This window comes from Castor canadensis, chromosome 8 (assembly GCF_047511655.1).
Source record: "Castor canadensis chromosome 8, mCasCan1.hap1v2, whole genome shotgun sequence".
Classification (NCBI taxonomy): Eukaryota; Metazoa; Chordata; class Mammalia; order Rodentia; family Castoridae; genus Castor; species Castor canadensis.
Window position 1 is genome coordinate 41,959,665 of NC_133393.1, and position 21,502 is coordinate 41,981,166.

Consider the following 21,502-nt stretch of genomic DNA (forward strand, 5'->3'; position numbering starts at 1 on the left):
CCCTGGGGTGGAAGCATCTCTAGGGCCAGAACAAATTACCATTCTCTGGTGGATCCAACTTACATCCCTGGGACAGACAACCTGTTACAGTGTAATTGATGTTTTCACCCCCAGTAGAATTCTTCCTGAACTGAAAGAGACTTTACACAGAGTCCTGAACATTTATAGGAAAAAGGAAAAGACTGCTTTTATCCATCCTCAGGAACAGCGACTTGCAAGTTTGGGATAGCAGCTAATTTGGCTGAATATTCTCCCATTGTCTTAGCATAGTGAGTAAGGCTTAGCAAGGCAAGTGACGTCTATAGAGATTTCCAAAGACAGAACAGTGTCTGAAGTAAGGCAAATCCATGGCTCAGTCATGATAACAGCTACAAGTTATTGAGTCCTTGAATTTTCTTTTTTTGTAACCATGTGTCTAATAAGCCACCAATTCACACACAATTCTAAGACTCAGTCAGAAGTCACCTTTTTAGAGAGCTTGGGTTTCGAGCAGCCTCAAATCACAGTCACCATGAGTACTTACTTAAAAACCAGAGAACTTTGTAGCTCCAAGCCCCAAGGCTGTGGTTTAGTAGGTCAATGTAGAGGCCAGGAATCTGTAATTTTAACAAGCTCCCCAGGTGATTTTGATGCAAAGTATACACGGAAAAACAGATGTTTACAGCTAGGTGTGTCAGACTCCATGCCTGTGTTCTTTCCAGCACACCACATTCCGTCTGAGTCACAACCTTGCCCTCTTTTCCAGCCTACCAAAATGGTGTCAGTTACAGAATGCACCATCACTCCTAGTGGTTTCCAAGAACTTCACAGTGCTGACTTCTCGGTGCCCTTGGGACTGGAACCCGCCACAAAAGGCGGGTCATTGCTCCAACTGGGCAAATTCTACATACATGGACAGTCCACTTTCCAGATAAAAGAGTTAGCAATTCACCAGAGCTATTAATTATCATATTGTAATATGATTCTGGCCACTCCAGTTCTACCATCTGTCATCTGTTCTACTTCTCACCTGCAAAAGGCTGTGCCCAAGTCAGCATGGTCACAGTTTCGCTTTCGTTTTGCCATTAGTTAAGAAAATCAGGTGTCTGGCTGCCATTTTCTGTCCTAGAGATGTCAGGGACCAGAGTGGAAGGCAAGTGTAGGCGTCTTCTTCTCTTAGATCCTGGCCCCTAACAGTGCCACCAAGGGCTTCAGTAACCCCTCCTTCTCACCTGGATTACCAAACAGACCAGCCACAGGTAAATGGCACTGTATCTGCTCATGTCAGATGCATGTCATCAGGTGCCTGATGAATTACAAGCCTTATCTTAGAAATGACAAAGGATCCTTTTGAGATACTGGCTGGATGCCTGAGGGGATCTGTTGCATTGTGTTCTGGGCAAACATGTTCAATCTTCTCTTTTTCTAATCCTCAGAATCCCCCTCCAAACTATCACTGATTCTTGCCTCCCTGTGGAAAAGAGAGGAGGCAATGCCCTTAAAACATATCTCATCTTTTCTGAACTGTGCTTTTGCAATCTGCACACCTTTTCCACTCTACTCTCTGCCCCAGGTCAGACCAGAAGACTTGCATAAACCCCATCTGGTCTTATTAAAAAACTGAGCCAGAAGCAAGCTTTTATGCATTCCCTGAATACTAAGCCCAACCTAAGGGCTCTGTGTGTCCATATCTTAATTGGCCAACTGTCATTGTGATTGTAGCACAGAGAACCCAGACACAGCTGCCAGTTAATACTCAGATATCAAAGACATTCTTGAAGGGCGAGGGTGTCTTCATTCAAGTTTCGTGTGTTAAAGGCCTGTGGGCTCACCTCCAAGACCTATTTTTCTTGTTTGGTGATCCACCTTCCTAATCTGTCCTCCCTATGTTTTCAGCCTCTAAGGGCTATTCAATGTAGGACCCACTTGTAAATAAAGCTATTTACAATGGAATTAACTAAAACTCAATAAAATTAAAATTCAGTTCCTCAATTGCACTGGCCACTATTTTAAGTGGCCGGTAGCTACATGTGGCTAGAGTGTACTATGTTAGAAAAGGAAGATTATAGACTATTTTCAAAATCATAGAAAGTTCCATTGCATTATGAAGCTCTTAGAAGATAAGAGCTGAATTCAGTCTGAATTCAGTCTGAGGCTGCATGCAGGTGATTAATTGAAGTTTCAGAAACAGAGAAGTACTGTCTCCTATTGTTACAACAGAATAAGGTGGCCGCAGTTTGACAGTTGGTGGTTGTATCTGGTGGGTCTGGCACCTCCTTGTCTCAGCAAGAGGCAGGGCTGGTGTGAACACATACTGTCATTTCTTTTTGACCCTTCTCTGTAGGCTGTGTGCCACCTCAGTGAAGCCTGCTTCTGATGTTCATTGTTATAATGTCCTTACAACCTTTGATGCCAAGAGATGTCTTTTGTGGAGACTGTGTTTATCTCCTCCCAAAAGATGAACTTATGTTTAATTGTGAGCCTCATAACCTTGGCTCAACTCAATTGCTGCTGCTGGTCACTTCTCTACATTGATAATATAAGAAAAATGGTCAATCTTCAGCATTCTAAAAAAATTGTGGGAATTCTTCTTTACTTTTAAAAAGAAGAGGGAAAATAATGAAGGGAAGGGCAAACCAGCACATTCTCTTACTTATCACAGGGTAATTCAACACCGCACTATGAAACTCACAAGGAATTCTTACCCAGATGATCTAACGGGGAAAAATAAAATTCTGTGGTCACTCTCGGTGCCACTTAGCTGGATGATAATGTTTTTCCATCCCTTCCTTAGAATACACTTAAGCTGTAGATTCCCTTCTTGAATCTAGATATGATTCCAAGGACCAGCAGGTCCCAGTTACCTGGGAGCTTAGGAGAAATGGACATTTCAATTCTGCCTCAGAATCTGCATTGTAACAAGATTTGGATGCACAGTAACATTTGAGAAATACCTCTGAGGAATCAGACCAAGGATAGTCTTAATAGCCTGCCAGAGGAACACATATTTTTGTTCTAAAGTAAATAATACATAAGACTCTATATCTCTTTGAGCTTAAGCTTAATAGGAAAGAGGATGCACTTAATGAAAGTTCATATACAAATAACAGAACACAGCAAGTGAAAACATCAAATTTGTAACCAAGAATAGGCACAGAGAACGATTCATTTACTAGCTAAGCAGGGGCCAAGGGCAAAGGGAGTTCTGTAGTGATCAATGTGGACAAGATTATCCAGTCTATTTTCCTCCTGTTTCTGTCACTCTGTTCTTATTCCTACGGAGTCTCGATGCAGTGGGTTGAATGGTGCCCCACTCCCTGAAAGATGTCCATGTCAAATTTCAGGAATGTGTGAAGGTGACCTTGTTTGGGAAAAGGATCTTTGCAGGTGAAATTAAGGATGGATCATGAGAGGAGATCATCTTAGATTGTGTAGGTGGGTCCTACATCTCATGACAAGTACTCTTCTAAAAGGCACACAAGACAGACACAGATAAAAGAGGAGGAAGCAATGTGAAGATGGATGTGGAGACTGGATCGATGCACTTTCAGGAATTCCAACAGGCACCAGAAACTGGAAAAGTGCAAAGAATGAAATCTCTCCATCTCCAAGACCCTCTGGAGGGATCAGGATTCACCTTAAATTTGGACTTCTTGTCTTCAGACTGAGAAAATAAACACCAGGTTCTTGTTGTTGTTGTGGCAGTAATGGAGCTGAACTCAGGGCCTCCCACTTGCTAGGCAGGGGTTCTACCACTTGAGCCCCACTCCAGCCCCTTTGCTTTAGTTACTTTTTAAATTGGGTCTTGCACCCAAAAAACTAGATAGCATTTGTTGGCCTCATTGCAGAGAAACTAAAGCAGATACTTTAAAGTGACAGAGGCCAATAGGAGAAGGGGACCAGGAACTAGCCAAAAGGTTAGTTCAAGAAGAATTAACTTAGAAAGCAACACACATGCACAGGAAAGCAATGCAAGTCAACTCCCTGTATAGCTATCCTTATCTCAACTAGCAAAAACCCTCGTTCCTTCCTATTATTGCTTATACTCTCTCTTCAACAAAATTAGAGATAAGGGCAAATAGTTTCTGCCAGGTAGTGAGGGGGTGGGGAGGAGAGGGAGGAAGTGGGGGGAAGGGGGAAGAAATGACCCAAACATTGTATGCACATATGAATAAAAGAAAAAAAATAAATTGGATCTTGCTTTTATGTCTGGGCCAGCCTTGACCTCGATCCTCCTATTTACACTTCCTGTGTAGCTGGGATGACAGACATGCTACACCACACCAAGCTTTTTAGTGTTAAGATGGGTCTCATTGTTTGCCTGGACTCGACTCCAACCTCCGTCCTCCCAATTTCTGCCTTCCGAGTAGCTAGGATTACAGGTTGAGCCACTAGCACCTGTTGTTTAAAGCCACCAACTTTATGATAATTTGTTACATCAGCCCTAGAAAATGAATATATTCCCCAAACATTAAGAATATGCTATATAGATAAATGGGACCTCATAAAGCTAAAAAGCTTCTGTTCATCAAAAGAAATGGTCTCTAAACTGAAGAGAACACCCACAGAGTGGGAGAAAATATTTGCCAACTATATATCAGACAAAGGACTGATAACCAGAATATATAGGGAACTTAAAAAACTAAATTCTCCCAAAACTAATGAACCAATAAAGAAATGGGCAAGTGAACTAAACAGAACTTTCTCAAAAGAAGAAACTCAAATGGCCAGAAAACACATGAAAAAATGCTCACCATCTCTAGCAATAAAGGAAATGCAAATTAAAACCACGCTAAGATTCCACCTCACCCCTGTTAGAATAGCCATCATCAGCAACACCACCACCAACAGGTGTTGGCGAGGATGCAGGGAAAAAGGAACCCTCTTACACTGTTGGTGGGAATGTAGATTAGTACAACCACTCTGGAAAAAAATTTGGAGGATACTTAAAAAGCTAGACTTCGATCTACCATTTGATCCAGTAATACCACTCTTGGGGATATACCCAAAAGACTGTTACTCCAGAGGCACCTGCACACCCATGTTTATTGCGGCACTATTCACAATAGCCAAGTTATGGAAACAGACAAGATGCCCCACTACTGACCAATGGATTAAGAAAATGTGGTATCTATACACAATGGAATTCTATGCAGCCATGAAGAAGAACGAAATGTTATCATTCGCTGGTAAATGGATGGAATTGGAGAACATCATTCTGAGTGAGGTTAGCCTGGCCCAAAAGACCAAAAATCATATGTTCTCCCTCATATGTGGACATTAGATCAAGGGCAAACACAAGAATGGGATTGGACTTTGAGCACATGATAAAAGCGAGAGCACACAAGGGAGGGGTGAGGATAGGTAAGACACCTAAAAAATTAGCTAGCATTTGTTGCCCTTAACACAGAGAAACTAAAGCGATACCTTAAAAGCAACTGAGGCCAATAGGAAAAGGGGAACAGGAACTAGAGAAAATGTTAGATCAAAAAGAATTAACCTAGAAGGAAATCAATGTGAGTCAATGCCCTGTATAGCTATCCTTATCTCAACCAGCAAAAACTCTTGTTCCTTCCTATTATTGCTTATACTCTCTCTACAACAAAATTAGAAATAAGGGCAAAATAGTTTCTGCTGGGTATTGAGGGGGTGGGGGGAGAGGGAGGGGGTAGAGTGGGTGGTAAGGGAGGGGGTGGGGGCAGTGGGGAGAAATGACCCAAGCCTTCTATGCACATATGAATAATAAAAGGAAAAAAAAAAGAATATGCTATAATCCCAGTACAAGAATAGCAGCTATTTCTTTCCAGGTTTGATTTCAATGCACAGTATGTTAAACTAAGAACTGTAAACTAATCTACAAATTGCAAATTAAGAACAAGTTTAAAAATTTCTTCCAAATGGTTCACAAACACAGAATTGTGCTACACAGTTGCTAGTGTGTGTGTGCATGCGTGTATGTTGCCTTGGGGTCATTTTTTGCTTTTCGTTGTTTTGGCATATGCTAGAATGGAATTATGGAATAGAATGGAAGTAGACTGACATTGAGCGTGGCCACAGCTTCCAGGCCTTTTCATATCTAGTACAGCATTCCTCCCTACATGCCCATGGGGAATCCATTCCCATACTCAGAGTGGATACCCAAAGCTCTGTGTCTATACTATGTTTTGTTCTTACCATAGAACTCAGCGACCTCAGCATGGTTTTCTCCTGTCCTTATTAAGTAGAGACCTCTCACCTTTTCTTTTAAAGGAAGCACTTTACAGCTTCTCCTTGGCATGTCCAAATTGCTGGCAACACTACTCTTGCACTTTTGAACCATTACTGAGTAAAATAAAGGTCACACGAACACATGCACTATAGTACTGGGACAGTCAATTTAATAACTGAGATGGACCCTAAATGACTAAGGGGGAGGTTTGTACACAGCGCTGATGTGATGGACAAAAAGGAGGAGTCATGTACAAGGTGGGACAGAGTGGGACAGTGGCAGGTTTCACTTGGCTATTCAGAATACCTGAATTGTTTATTTATGGAATTCTCCATGTAATTTTGACAGTGGTTGATTATGGGAAGATGACATGGGGAAAGTGAAACCTCAGGTAAGAGGGACTACTGTATTGGGCATTTATATTCTGTGCAAGGAGATGTGGTCAGCACCTGATGCAGGTGGCCAGTGAAGATTCCATAGGCAATTCAGGGATGTCTAAGTAGAGCTCACATTCAGCCCTTGTACACTGGCCTGGCTGTATGGATTATTCATGGCTGGCATCTGTTCTACTAGGTTGAATATCCTTTCTGACTCTTGCAGCTCTAGTAATTAAATATTTTGGATATCATTCTTGCAGATAAAGATTAGAAAACAGCCATACAATTGGCAAGATTTTATTCTCTGACAAGTAGAGTTTCCTATCACAGTATTTTTCTTCAAACTGTGTTTTGGAGCCTATAACATTTGTTTGGCACTAACTTTTCCATTGTTGTTTCTTAACCCAACCTGGCAGAAACCTGGCAGAATTTGGTGTAAGATCCAGGTGGAGATCTGTAGACAGTAGGTTTGTAGAAATAATTTCATGTATCTGCTTTTGAAACCAGAGTTCTTGAAAATACAGTTGAGACATCAAAATGGTGTGAGATTTTTGTTTTATTTTTGAATTGTTATGGGGTATTTTTTTGCTTTTGTTTGTTTTATCTAAGAATTTTCCCCCTAAAACTTTGAGTAGAAAGTAATTTTGCTTTTGTCTTACAATAATTATGCTTATGAGGGGATTGCTCTATGGAAATTATTCTGCAAACACCTAGCAGAAGAGAAGAACTTTGAACCATACAGATAAAACAGGTGGAGAGAGAAGAGACTGAAGGAGAACCTCCAAGTATGGTTCCTCTAGTTCCTGATTACAGCCTTATTTTGGAAGGCTTCTTTATCTTTCTGAGTTACCTTGGAGGGAAAGACAACTGCAACAGTCTAGCACTAGAGTCCAAATAAAAGGATATGGCCCCAAATGGACCACATTTTCAGAGTAGGTATTATTTTTGTGACTGTGACAGAAAAAAAGAACAGATCTGGTGGGAAAGTTCTGGAAGGTCTTGCAACATCAACTGTATTAATAATACATCAAAGTATGTATTATTAATATCCAAGGAGGGCATTCATTTTAAGTTAAAAATTTAGAGATCAGGTATTGCTGATTATGCCTGGGAAAAAAACAGACGACAGATTAGGTAGAAAATTGTCAAAGACTAATATGTGTGAATTATAGTTCTTCCAAAGCATTTAGTTTCTTTACATGTTGCTCTGAATTATAACTCCTATTTTAAATGAAATTTATAGCCTTATCTTATATTTTGTAAGTATAGCCTTAGGTTTCTGGGTTTTTTTAAGAATGAGGTTTTTTTGTGGCAGATTTGGACACTTCTAGTTGTTTATTCTATGGAAATAAAAGCACCAGAACACAGAGGTGTTATTAAATGTATTTACATTTCAACAAAATAAATTAATAAGGAAGTCTACCAATAAAGAAATGACTGCATATGTTATGGTACATTTATGAAAGGATGCCACAAAAAATAATGAATTAGACATAAAAAGTCAACATGGAAGAATTTCCACATATACATGTACATACACATCTAATTTATTTTTGGTTTGGTTTGGAGACAGGGTCATGTTGTGTAGCCCAAGCTGGCTTTGAACTCACTGTGTAGCCCATGCTGACCTCAAACTTGTGATCCTCTTGTCTCAGCCACTGAGTAATGGGATTATGATGTATCCACACCAGCCTCACAATACATTGTTGAATGAAACAAAAAAGTTCAGAGAACTGACTGCACCATGATCTCATTTTTATAAAACAAACATTATATGCATTAATTCTATTCTCCAAATATTTCTGATTCATTATCTTCAGGTACAAGGTTATGTTGCAGTTTGTACAGACCATGGCTTGAATCATTTTTTTCAGGTTTCATTTTTCTATTTTCATATATGCACACAAAATACATCTGCCATATACATCCTCATTCCCCCTTTCCTGTGCCTATCCTCTCCCACTGGTACTCACATCCCAAAAGATTTACTTTTCCCTCCTGCCCTTCCTTTAAAAATAAAAAAAAACAGGGAGATTCCAAGATGGCAACTAGAGGGAGGAAGCAGAAAGCCTGCTTCCTAAAGTAAAATCTTGGAGAGATGCTAGGGATACACCTTGCAGGAAAAACCACCAAGAAGGGACAAAACTCCGACTCCTCCACACCCCCAGCCTGTGCATAGCATCCCCACTCCATGTTAAACGGAGAAACCAGGAGGGCTCCCACACCGCCAGACGCCAGCTCCTACCGGCTGGAGAGAAGCAGACCACCAGGTGAGCTAAGCAGCATGCAGTACTCCCACAAACAGCCCTGAGCCAGATCAGCGTAGCCCCCTGGACAGACTGACCCCCACCCAGGGAAAAAAGAGAAAAAAAAACAAACTAAATAATAAACAACAACAAAAAAGACATGAAGAGGGCGGGACGCCGTGAGCACCAAAGAGTGGGGGCGGGGAAGATCCCTCACAGAACTTTAAATAAACAAGCCGGACAGAGAAGGCAAGAGTGGCGGCACCCACCCTGCAACCTTGGAGTGGGAAAGCTTGTAACAGTGGCTGTCATGAGGAAAGCTCCACTGGAGAGGGGGAAGGGACACTTCCCACGTGAACTGTAAATAAACAGCCAGCCAGAAAAGGTGGGTGTAGCGCCACCTCCCTCAGTGTGCTTGGAGAGGGGAAAGCTTGTACCAGTGGCTGTCGCACCCAGGAGAACTCTAAATAAACAAAGCCTGCAGAGCTAGGTGAGTGTGAGGCTCACTCCCGAGATCTGCAATCAATAAAGCATCCAGCAACAGCTGGCTGACAGCAGCAGGCAGGTGAGCCACAGCCTCAGATAGACATTCACAGAACTGTCTCCAGACCCTTGTTTTTTTTCCTCTTCCTTTGATGAGACAGCAACTGAACTAGAACTGCATGCTGAAGGTCTAACTGAAACTATTGCATTTGAACTTGGGATATTTTGTTTTGTTTTTGTTTTTTTGAATGTTTTGGTTTTTGTTTTTTTCCCCTTTGATGAGACAATGACAGAACTACTTCTGAGACATCATCTGTAGGATTGGAGGCTGAAGGACTAACACCAAAATTATTAAGACTGAAACTTTATTGCATTTGAACTTCGGGATTTTGTTTTTATCTTCTCTCTGTCTCCCTAATGCCTGTTTAGCTTACTGTTGATTAGTACACTATCTCTCCCTGTTTATATCTTTGGCACTGTTTTTTGTTGTTGTTTGTTTGTTTGTTTTTCCCTTTTTCTTTACATTCTTTGCTTTCCCTCTCCTCTCACCATTCCATTCTAGATATCACCATTTTTATTATTACAAGCTAGAAAATACTTAGTTGCACACAGTATAGAGACAGTAACAATAGCAAGGGCAATGATGGGTAGATGGAAAAAACAGGGAATCCAGTTTCCCCCCAGTAATAAATTAGTACAGGAACCAGAAGAAAATGAAGAAAACAGATACTCAGATCCAGACTCCAACAAAACGAAAATAAACTATGCCAAAGAATGCAATGAAGCTGACAAGAACAATCTGAAAGAAGAAATTCTGCAAGTAATCAATGAGAATTTTATAGAGATGATACTGGATATGGTCAACCAAAATGTACAGGAGACACTTATGAAATTCCAAGATGACAAAAATAGAGAATTTGAGAAAGCATAAGAACAAATAAAGAAACTATAGAAGCACTGTATAAATACCAAAGCAAAACAAAGAACACGATAAATAAAGAGATAAATGAACTCGGGACAAAAATAGTCAACATTAAAGAGGAAGCACCTCACAATATGGAAAGCCTCAGAATAAAGAACGAAACATAAATGCAAAACAAAATGGAAGGCCAATCCAGCAGAATAGAACAAGCAGAAGACAGAATCTCAGAACTTGAAGATGAATGGTAAAGGAAAAACTGAAGAGCTATTAGTTAAACAACTCAAGACCTGTGGAAAAAAAATGCAAGAACTTACTGACTCCATCAAAAGACCAAACCTGAGAATCATGGGCATTGAAGAAGGAGAAGAGGTGCAAGCAAAGAGAATCCATAAACAAAATAATTGCAGAAAATTTCTCAAATCTAGAGAAATCTATGCCGACACAGGTACAAGAGGCCTCCAGAACATCAAACAGACCTGACCAAAATAAAACTACCCCACGGCATATTATCATTAAAACAATAAGTACAGAGACCCGAGAAAGACTATTGAAGGCTGTAAGAGAGAAAAAACAAATAACATACAAAGGTAAACCCATCAAAATCACAGCAGACTTCTCAACAGAATCATTAAAAGCAAGAAGAACTTAGAGTGAGGTCTTCTGGACACTGAATGAAAATAACTTCAAACCCAGCAAAACTTCATTTTATGAAGCAATAACAGTCTTCCATGATAAGCAGAAACTAAAACAATATATGACTACAAAGCCACCACTACAAAAGATTCTTCAAGGGATTCTGCACACAGAAAGAGAAACCCAACATAACCACGAAAGGGCAGGCACTACCAAACTACAGGAAAAGAAAAAGCAAGAAAGTAGAGAGTAACATCAATTTAGCTACACACAATCAAACCTTCAAACAACTAAGACAACTAAATGACAGGAATCACCACATACCTATCAGTACTAACACTTAATGTTAATGGACTTAATTCACCCATCAAAAGGCACCATTTGATGAAGTGGATTAAAAAGGAAGAGCCAACAATTTGTTGCTTATAGGAGACCCATCTCACCAACAGAAATAAGCAGAGGCTTAGGATGAAAGGCTGGAAGAACATTTACCAAGCCAATGGCCCCCGAAAACAGGCAGGAGTATTAATGCTTATCTCTGACAAAATAGACTTCAAATCTACATTGATCAAATGAAAAAGAAGGCTATTCCATACTAATAAAAGGGGAAATAGACCAAAAAGGAATAACAATTATCAACCTATATGCACCCAATAATAAAGCACCCAATTTCATCAAACATACCCTGAAGGAGCTAAAAGCATATATTAACTCCAACACAGTGGTCATGGGAGACATTAACACCCCATTATAATCAATAGATAGGTCATCCAAACAAAAAATCGATAAAGAAATCCTAGATTTAAATATACCATATATCAAATGGACCTACTTGATGTCTACAGAACATTTCTTCCAACTTCTATAAAATATTAATTCTTCTCAGCTGTACGGAACCTTGTCCAAAATAGATCATATCCTAGGGCACCAAGCAAGCCTCAGTAAATATAAGAAAATAGAGATTATACCATGCATTCTATCTGATCACAATGCAATAAAACTAGAACTCAACAACAAAACTAAAGACAAAAACATGCAAACAGCTGGAAACTGAATAACTCATTGCTTAATGAACAATGAGTCATTGATGAAATAAAAGAGGAAATTAAAAAGTTCCTGGAAGTCAATGAAAATGAAACCACAACCTATTGGAACCTATGGGACACAGCAAAGGCAGTCCTGAGAGGAAAGTTTATACCCATGAGTGCATACATTAAAAAGACTGAAAGATCTCAAATCAATGACCTAATGATACATCTCAAACTCCTAGAAAAACAAGAACAAGCAAATCCCAAAACAAATAAGAGAGAAATAATAAAAATAAGAGCCAAAAATCAATGAAATAGAACCCGAAAAACCATACAAAGAATTAATGAAAAAAAAGTTGGTTCTTTGAAAAAATAAACAAGATCGATAGAACCCTGTCAAACCTGACTAAAATGAGGAGAGAAAAAAATCAAAATTAGGAAAGTCAGGGATGCAAAAGGGTAGATAACAACAAACACCATGGAAGTCCAGGAAATCATCAGAGACTACTTGGAGAACCTATATTCAAATAAATTTGAAAATCTTAAAGAAATGGACAAACTTCTAGATATATATGATCATCCAAAACTGAACCAAGAGGATATTAATCACCTGAATAGACCTATAACACAAAATGAAATTGAAGCAGCAATCAAGAGTCTCCCCAAAAAGAAAAGTCCAGGACCTGATGGATTCTCTCTGCTGAATTCTATCAGACCTTTAAAGAACTGATACCAACCCTCCTTAAACTGTTCCACAAAATAGAAAGGGAAGGAAAACTGCCTAACACATTTTATGAAGCCAGTATTACACTTACCCCAAAACCAGGCAAAGACACCTCCAAAAAGGAGAAGTATAGGCCAATCTCCTTGATGAACATGATGCAAAAATCCTCAATAAAATAATGGCAAACCGAGTTCAACAACACATCAAAAAGATCATTCACCATGACAAAGTAGGCTTCATCCCAGGAATGCAGGGGTGGTTCAACATATGAAAATCAATGAACATAATAAACCACATTAACAGAAGCAAAGACAAAAACCACTTGATCATCTCAATATATGCAGAAAAAGCCTTTGGTAAGATCCAACACCATTTCATGATCAAAGCTCTAAGAAAACTAGGAATAGAAGGAAAGTACCTCAACATTATAAAAGCTATATATGACAAACCTACAGCCAGCATTGTACTTAACAGTGAAAAAAAAATGACACCATTCCCTCTAAAATCAGGAACTAGACAAGGATGCCCACTATCTCTACTCCTATTCAACATAGTACTGGAATTCCTAGCCAGAGCAATTAGGCAAGAAGAAGGAATAAAAGGAATACAAATAGGTAAAGAAACTGTCAAAATATCCCTATTTGCAGATGATATGATCCTATACCTTAAAGACCCAAAAAAACTCTACTCAAAATCTCTTAGACACCATCAACAGTTATAGCAATGTAGCAGGATATAAAATCAACATAGAAAAATCATTAGCATTTCCATACACTAATAATGAGCAAACTGAGAAAGAACATATGAAAACAATTCCATTTACAATAGCCTCAAAAAAAAAAATCAAATACCTAGGTGTAAACTTAACAAAGGATGTGAAAGACCGCTACAAGGAAAACTATAAACTTCTGAAGAAAGAGATTGAGGAAGACTATAGAAAGTGGAGAGATCTCCCATGTTCATGGATTGGTAGAATCAACATAGTAAAAATGTCGATACTCCCAAAAGTAATCTACATGTTTAATGCAATTCCCATCAAAATCCCACTGACATTCATTAAAGAGATTGAAAAATCTACCGCTAAATTTTTATGGAAACACAAGAGGCCATGAATAGCCAAGGCAATACTTAGTCAAAAGAACAAAGCTGGAGGCCAAAAAACACATGAAAAAATGCTCACCATCTCTAGCAATAAAGGAAATGCAAATTAAAACCACACTAAGATTCCACCTCACCCCTGTTAGAATAGCCATCATTAGCAACACCACTAACAACAGGTGTTGGCGAGGATGCGGGGAAAAAGGAACCCTCTTACACTGTTGGTGGGAATGTAGATTAGTACAACCACTCTGGAAAAAAATTTGGAGGCTTCTTAAAAATCTAAACATAGATCTGCCATATGATCCAGCAATACCACTCTTGGGGATATACCCAAAAGACTGTGACACAGGTTACTCCAGAGGCACCTGCACACCCATGTTTATTGCAGCACTATTCACAATAGCCAAGTTATGGAAACAGCCAAGATGCCCCACTACTGACGAATGGATCAAGAAAATGTGGTATCAATACACAATGGAATTTTATGTAGCCATGAAGAAGAACGAAATGTTATCATTCACTGGTAAATGGATGGAATTGGAGAACATCATTCTGAGTGAGGTTAGCCTGGCCCAAAAGACCAAAAATTGTATGTTCTCCCTCATATATGGACATTAGATCCAGGGCAAACACAATAAGTGGATTGGACTTTGATCACATGATAAAGTGAGAGCACACAAGGGAGGTATGAGGACCCCCTCCAAAAAAAAAAAAACCAAAACTAAGTGTTTATAAATAGTCCAAGGGGGTTTCACATTAGTACATCAGGTGTTATGTGCTTTTATGAAATTAACACCTTCCCCACTACTTACTCATTCTCTGTCATCATGCTCCCCTAATACTCAACAGCTTACTGAACGTGCATTATATTCTATTCACATATAGATGTGTTGTTTCAATAGTTTTCATTCTCTAACGTTTTCTATCTCTTCAACCTCCTGTAGCATGGCTTAAATCTTAAATATCCCCCTTGAATGTTGAAGTCTTGGTCCCCAGCTATTGGGAAGTGGTGGGACCTTTAAGAAGTGGGGTCTAGTCGGGTGCTGGCAGCTCACGCCTGTAATCCTAGCTACTCAGGAGGAAGAGATCAGACGGATTATGGTTCAAACCCAGTCCCGTCAAAAAGTTCTCAAGACCCTATCCATGTGCCTTCATCTGCCTGATTTTTGACAAAGGTACCAAAACATACAATGGAGAAAAGACAGCCTCTTTGACAAATGCTGCTGGGAAAATTGGGTATTTGCCTGAAGAAAACTGAAACTCGAACCATGTTTGTCATGCTGTACAAGTATCACTCAAAGTGGATTAGGACCTTAATATAAGACCTGAATCTTTGAAGGTAGTGCAGGAAAGAGCAGGGAATACACTGGAATTAATAGATATAGGCAATGGCTTCCTAAATAGAACTCAAATGGTTCAGCAACTAAGAGAAAGAATTAACAAATGGGACTACATGAAATTAAAAACCTTCTGTACAACAAAAGAAATGGTCTATATATTGAAAAGGTTGCCACAGAATGGAAGAAAATCTTTCCCAGCTGTACATCTGGCAAGGGATTACTAACCAGAATATACAGGGAGCTAAAAAAAATTAAGCTCCCCCAAATTCAATGACTCAATGAGGAAAAGGGCAAAAGAACTGAACAGGACTTTCTCAAAGGAAGAAATCCAAATAGCTAAAAAAACACATGAAGAAATGCTCAATATTCCCGGCCTTAAAGGAAATGCAAATCAAAACCATGCTAAGATTCCACCCCACTCCTGTTAGAATATCTACCATCAAGAACACAAACGACAAATGTTTGTGAGGATCTGGGGAAAAAGGAATTCTCAAATACTGTTGGTGGGAATGTAAATTAGTACAACCACTATGGAAAACAATATGGAGGCTCCTCAAAAACCTAAAAACAGAACTGCCATACAAATCCAGCAATTCTACTCTTAGGGATATACTCGAAGGAATGTAAGTCAGGTTACAACAAAGACACATACACACCCATGTTTATTGCAGTGCTATTCGCAATAGCCAAGTTATGGAAACAGCCAAGATGTCCCACTACTGATTGGATGGATTAAGACGATGTGGTATTTATATACAATGGAATTGTATTCAGCCATTAAGAAGAATGAAATTTTGTTGTTTGCAGGTAAATGTATCGAACTGGAGAACATCATGTTAAGTGAAGTTAGCCAGGTTTAGAAGGCCAAAAGCTGCATGTTTTCTCTCAAACGTGGAATATAGACCTAATACAAATAATACAAATATTATGAAAAACAGGACATGCCAAGGGAAGGTCACATGAGGAGGTGGGTAAAAGAAGGAAGTTAAGAAGCTGAATATGGTTGATGTACTCTCTATACAACAATGAATATAGAATTTTTAAACTGGTTGAAGCAACCATAAGAAAAAGACTACAGTAGAAAGAAGAAAAATAGAGAAAATGAACCAAATTGGGCTATAATACACATATACATGGAAGTGCCACAAGGAAATTCCCCGTGTAACTATCTCAAGCAAGCAAAAATTGTCATTTCTTTTTCCTTTCTTTTGCAAAATTGGAGAACAGGAGGAGGAACAGGTCCTTCCTGGGGGGGGGTGTTGATACCAGTAGGAGGGAGGAGGAGGTGGGGAAATGGTGAAGGAGCAATTATTATGGCACACTTATTGTACCATAATAATTATTGTGCAATTATTGTGTACACGTGAATGTAAATGGAAAAAAGATACCTATTAAAACTGTTTCTCCAATGGGGGAATAGGGGACAAAAGAGAATGGTGGAGGGGGTGAATTCAGGTATGATGTATTTGATGTATTGTAAGGACATTTGCAAATGCCACAAGATACCACTACCCAGCACAACAGTAAAATAAAATAAAAAGAAAGAAGTGGGGCCTAGTGGGAGGAGGAGGAGGTTAGGTTAAGTGTGCCCTTGAAGGGGCTATTAGAACCCTGGTCCTTTCATTTCTCTCTTTGCTTCCCAGCCACTCTGAGGTGAGCAGTCTCTTCAACCTTATGCTCCTTGCACGATGCACTCTGCCACCACAAGGCCAATGAAATGGAGCTAACCAACCAAGGACTGAAATTTCTGAAACCCTGAGCCAGAATAAACCTTTTCTCTTATGTTAACTATCTCAGGTATTTTGCCCCAGCAATGCAAAGCTGACTAAACGTGAGCCACAATAATGGTCAAATAGTATGAGAAATAAACCTGTCCTTTCGAGCTACTGAAATTTTGGAGTTGTTTTTACTGCAGCATAATCTAGTCTGTTATGATAGATACAACAAAAACAAATGTATGTGTGCACATCACGATAGGTAATCATACCACCACCCTTTTAAGACCGAACTGTTATTTTCATTTTACATTTTAGGAAACAGAAACTCCTTGAGTGAACACCTCTCCTAGGTTCCACAAATTAGCATTTGCCAAGCAGAAATCAGAGCCAAAATATTGTTTAACAGCAAAGCACACCTTTCCTTGCCCAAATGTCCCACTGACATTCAGAGACCTGATAGAGTTTTTCCTCAGAAGACCCTCAGCACTATTTTAGGACAGAAGCATATGGCATCATGAAACATAACCAAGAAAGGTTATCAGACTACAGGCACAGGACACAGAAACCTTGGCCACCACGCAGAGCAGAGCTGTTGGTGGTAAAGGGGACAGGGATAAAAATAGGAGGCACAGTTTCTTATCTGTCATGTATGTTAGCACACTGCTGCCCTTTCAGTGTTTAAAACAGACTGCCTTGTATACTCCCTGGTGTGATCCTTTTCAGGCTGGGAGTATCTCTATGGGTGTGGTAAGCCCTTCAGGGCTGTTTAACAAAAGCCTTCCGGCAGCTAATGATAATTGGACTTTAGGATAGAATCACAATTGTTTGTACACAACAGGTGCAAGAACAAGGTAATAGGATAAGGTAACATTGTCAAGAGATGGAAAGTGTCGATTTTTCCAAGTGTGAGAACTTTACTTATACACAAAACATCACTGTGTGCAGGCAGCAATGGGGAGATAGAAGATTTTATCACAGGTGTATAAAAGTGTGACATGCAAATGACTTCTTCCAAATCAGAGGCCCTAATTCACTAGCAAGAGCATTAAAATATGTACAAAGACTTGTGAAGAGAATGATCAAAGGAACATCTCTGCTTTTAACAAGCCGGGTTGTATCCTCTTTCCAACACTAAAGGATCTTACGATCTGATGAGCTTCCAAAACAATTTTTGATAGCAGAGAAGCCCTGCTGAAGAGGAATGATGCTTATTTCATGTTATATTATTTCAATAGCGCTTTCCCTCTGTGATGGATATTATAGCCACATAAAATATTATAACCATGCTTTGTAAACATCTTACATATAAGAGGAGTGTCTATAGGAATGAAAGGGTAAATTAATAGATACTCATGGGTGTATATATATACATATATATATATATATATATATATATATAGAGAGAGAGAGAGAGAGAGAGAGAGAGAGTGAGAGAGAGAATATACTCTAAAAACCCATTCAAAAGAGCCAGAGATAAAGCTCAGTGGTAGAGTGCCAAGACCCTGGGATCAACCTCCAGCATTGCAAAAACAAACAAATGAAAAAGTACTGAAATGTATTATTTCTATCCCAAATGTTGTAATTTATTTTAAAAACATGACAACATGCCAATTTTTTGTCTCCAGGTAAAAAAGCAGAAAAATCAAATGTTGGCAAAAAGATCAATAACTCAGTGTGGTGGTTCACACCTGTAGTTCCAGCTACTTCAGAGGCTGAGGCAGGGGAATTCTTGAGCCCAGGGGGAATTCTGAGTTTGAGATCAGCCTGGACAAAATGACCTATCTCAAATAAAATAAAGAGGAATGAAAATAAAAAGAGTAAGAAAAGGATCTAAAAATTTCTAAATATTGATTTAGAAAGTGTGAGTTATGTTAAAAGTGAAATATTTCGAATAATTTATAGACAATAAGATAATATATCTTTATATTTCACCAACTCTAATGCAGAAAAGCTATTTAAAGGCACTCTTGCACAAACATTAAGTATGTGAAGTTCCTTTTCTAATCTCCTCTTTGTTCGTTCCCTTTGTCCTCCTTTTCCCAATCTGTCAATATTGTCAGGGAGGCCTCCAGGTTATGATCCCCTGATTTCAAGAAGACTAATTATACCCTTCCAGGCTAGCACTCCTGAAATCTGTCAAAATGTTAAAAGTAAAGAAGCCCTAAAATTAACCTTGCACTTACCTACATGCTAATGTCAACTTTACCTTAAGAAGAAAACACTCCTATTTTGCTTGTAAGAGAAGGCTGTAGAGTTTGCTTGATAGGCTGAACCTAAGTGCAGAAGTTCAAGTTCTCAGCCATCCTGCGAGCATGAGTGCATGTGACTTGTAAACATCACTCATAAAGCTTTGCTGCTAATATGTTCATGAGCCCTCAAAGAACACATTAGCATGTCAGTATATTAGGGTCTGCTAATTTTTCTTAAATGGTGCACATTAAGTCAACTGTGAGTTGTTTAGAACATTTTATACTCAGTTTGGGAACTATTACCCATCATTAAATTCATTTAGAGTGAACTCCCAAGGCAGGTGTTGGCGACACTGAGCTTGGTGTTCAACAGTTGCACATGACCTGACAATAGCTGACACTGCCTCAATCGTAAGTATATTTCCAGCAGAGACAGATTGTCACCTACATCACTGTGCTCTAAGAATGAGAGGAATAGAGGAGACACAGCAATCATAGACAATGCTGTCTATGAAGAATTTTTCTTGAGTTTTGTTAAAGTCTTAATAATGAGAGGTTAGATATTTCCACATCGAGTACTGGCATAAAAAGAGAGCTGAGCTATTTTGCTGTGAGTAAACATTTGTAACTGCTAGCCAAAATGAAAAATGGAAATGAATATAATGATTCACAGTAGATGGGTGCATTTTGCCAGACCATGAAAGACAATGACTGGCAGCACCAGCAGATATGTTTGTCTTTACCTAAGAAACTACACTGGTTGCAAAAGGAGATGAGCAATGCATTGCTGTGTTCTCCAAAATGACCTTAGCTCAAAACTGTATAAAGAGGAGAAAGATAAATGACCCAGAAAAGAAAAGACCGAAAAGACCATTCCCTGAAAATATAGAGTTTAGTGTTAATTGTAAATGCCAACACAGTTTGGTACCACGAGGAGACTGCCCCGATCTTTGAGGTTTAAATGAATGAATTAATCAAACCTTCACCTTCAAATCCAGATTCATTTGAGTCCAGACTAATTCTACTATTCACACTAATCACCATCTGCCAGTGTCACCTAGACTGGCATCTCCCCATGATGATGATGGTCGTATGAATTAGGAGAACTCTTCATAGGCATTCCAAACTACCTATAGCTCAACCATGACATAGAGGATCAGAAACATAAAGGATTCAAACCCAAGTGACAAAAAAAAGTAATAGAAACAAGCCCCTCTTTCCTCCAAGTGGGGGACACACCATTTGTTGGATTTCACTTTTTTTTTTTACAGTGCTAAGGATTAAACCCAGAGATGCCAAGCAAGCATTCTATCATGAAGCTACACCTCCAACCTAGATTTCACTTTCCAGGTTGAGAAGTTTCCGTTGAAAGGTAGAACTGAATCAACAGAAGAAAGATTGTCATTTTATGGGAGAACATTACAGAGAACCTCAAGAAAGACTGGGTTATGTTTCTTGGCTACTACAGGGAATGGTGGTGGGGAAAACAAGATTCAAATTGATTTGGAATGTAGTCATATTCTGGTATTTGACAGTGCAGCCCCAAACCATTTTCCTCTTACTGTACAAACTGTCCGCCTTACAAGGTCACCTCTTTCTTCTCAGTCACATGGACTTGAACCCTCTGTACGATTTATGATCACTTCTTTGGTGCATAGTGCCAAACTTTAAAAATTCCTCTAATTCCTCCATCACTTTTGATAAAAAATCCTCAAAGTTGGAGGAATGAAAATGAAAAAAATCCTCAAAGTTGGAATGAAACGGCACTCTCACCTCATTCTTCAGAAAAGTGAATTAAAGGGACTTTAAAAAATCATTTTCATAATTGAAAATCCATCAACATCATTTGTAATGTATTATGTACCCATCTCTCTGTATCACAATATAACATTCATGAAATTTTCTACCAAGGAGCAATCTGTCCTGACACAGTGGGCCCTGATTCCTTCATGAACCTTCCCTGGAGACTTATTCTTTCAGACAGCCAACTCCAGCTCACTTGAATTACAAAGAGGAGTGTGCTATCAAAGTGATCAATATATTCCTTAGTTGATGAAAAGAGTGAGATTAGGCTAGTAGATGATCAATAAGGCCTTTCCAAGAATGCAATTCCTTGATTGCAATAGGTGTTATATTGCAACCACCGGAAGTGTGACCTGAGGAAGAAGGAAGCATAAAGACCCATGGTGTTGGGAATGGAAAATGACACTGCATAGAAATGAGTGCCTGTAGAGAGCATTTGACCTCTCTAAGCTATCAGATCTTGACCTACAACCAAGGCAAGCTTACCCTTCCTCTCTCACTGCATCTCCCAACACTGGGTACCACTTACCACTTCACAGCTTCTTCCTCTAGGAAACTCAGTGCCCCAGTGATGGCTTGCCATGACTTCATATATGCACTCTCCACATCACAGCATTAAGAGTGTCATTTTGAGCATTTCTTCAGGTTTATTGGCCATTTGTACTCTTCTTTTGAGAATTGTCTTTTCAGTTCATTTGTCCATTTATTCAGTAAGCTGTTGATTCCTTGAGAGATTAGTTTTTTGAGCTCC

General features: G+C 39.2%; 1 protein-coding gene across 6 annotated transcripts in view; it reads right to left on the minus strand.

Annotated features, from left to right (window-relative positions):
- Window positions 1–21,502, minus strand: part of Phactr1 (phosphatase and actin regulator 1) — a 535,805-nt gene that overhangs the window by 254,904 nt on the left and 259,399 nt on the right. The window lies entirely within an intron of this gene.